The following is a 1,573-nucleotide window of genomic DNA, read 5'->3' as shown; positions in this document are numbered from 1 at the left end:
GCTCCAACAGTTCCATGTCCTTCTTGTGCTGAGGGCTCCAGAGCTGGACGCAGTACTCCAGGTGAGGTCTCACCGGAGCGGAGTAGAGGGGCAGAATCCCCTTGACCTGCTGGCCACAATTCTCCTGATGCAGCCCAGGTTGACCTTCCAGGCTGCCAGCACACATTGCCTGCTCATGTCGGGCAGAATCACCTTGACCTGCTGGCCACAATTCTTCTGATGCAGCCCAGGTTGACCTTCCAGGCTGCAGCACACATTGCCTGCTCATGTCCAGCTTCTTATCCATCACATTACCTTATAAATAGATTACAGCTTTCTCCTGCATGCTCCTTTTCTCACTCAGAGTAGCTGCATGCCCATCTAGTTGAGCTTGTGGATAGCCAAGCACATCTTCACTGCATGCCATGGCAGAGGGGCATGAATGCACAAGATCTCTATAATAAGTTCAAGTTTCAGTTAAAAAAAAAAAACGAACACAAGCAACACAAATAAAAAACCCAAACGAAAAAAACCAAAAACCTGTGGAAATTTCTTACATTTTGTAACTAGTTGCATGCTTGAGATCTTGCTGACTATCCTCAAATTTACAGAGATATGCAGATATGATAAAAAGTGTTGCATCAAGTCTACAAAGGTATCATCTGGTGGAGAAACAGGCAACTTAGGCAGTAACCTTTTCACTGCATCCAGTGTTACTGTGGGTCTAGCAAAGAAGAAATAGTTGCAAAGAAAACAAAAAATATGTTAATAATTTAAATAATTATTAAACTTTGTATTTTCTGTTTGCAAATAAAAATGGGTTTATCTACTGCTGTTTGCTCTGAGGTATTTTCTCATACAGCTTTCTATACAGAGAACTTTTCGTTTATTGTGCAGGGTGTTGGCTTGACACAGACTTTATTTTTTCTATTTTCAGAATGATTATTTACCTCCTGAACCTTCAAAAGCTACAACCCATATTCTGGGCATCCTATCATAACATAACACTTCTAGCGGTACAAGTAACGCTATCATCTTGGGCGGCTCTAGGGGCTGAACCTGCTGTGAGGCTGCAGCTGGGTACCACTGACACAGGGAAAACTGACTGACAGCGGCACTGTGGCTTCTACCTAATTGAGGTCAGCTCACACCCTTGATACTTTTAGACAAAGCAATTCCACTTCAATGAGCAATATAATCTGAATTAATCAAAGGGAGAAGAGCAAGTTAATTTTATTTCAAAGAATAATGATAATTGCTGAATTTTTGTATGGACAAATAGAGACAAAAATAGGTACCTGTGTATGTGGATTTCTTGTGTCTGTATGTGTTCTATGAAATTATTTCCACACAAATAATTGAGGATTCTTAACACTATTTTTAGACCAAGTTTCCACTAATTTTACTTGCTTGAATAGATTTATAGTGAGGGTCTATTTAAGAGAAAAAGGTTATCCTTTTTCACAAGCGATAAAAATGCCTTTCTCTTTTTTTTAGGTGACTGAGAAGTAGAGATTAGGAAAATGAAAACTGAAGTATGACAGTTGTGCATAGTAGAATGTTTGTGGCATAATCGACAATCCTGAAAATGCCT

The sequence above is a fragment of the Egretta garzetta genome, unplaced genomic scaffold, assembly GCF_000687185.1.
Source record: "Egretta garzetta isolate BGI_Z169 unplaced genomic scaffold, ASM68718v1 scaffold507, whole genome shotgun sequence".
Classification (NCBI taxonomy): Eukaryota; Metazoa; Chordata; class Aves; order Pelecaniformes; family Ardeidae; genus Egretta; species Egretta garzetta.
Note: the sequence above shows the minus strand (reverse complement) of the source record.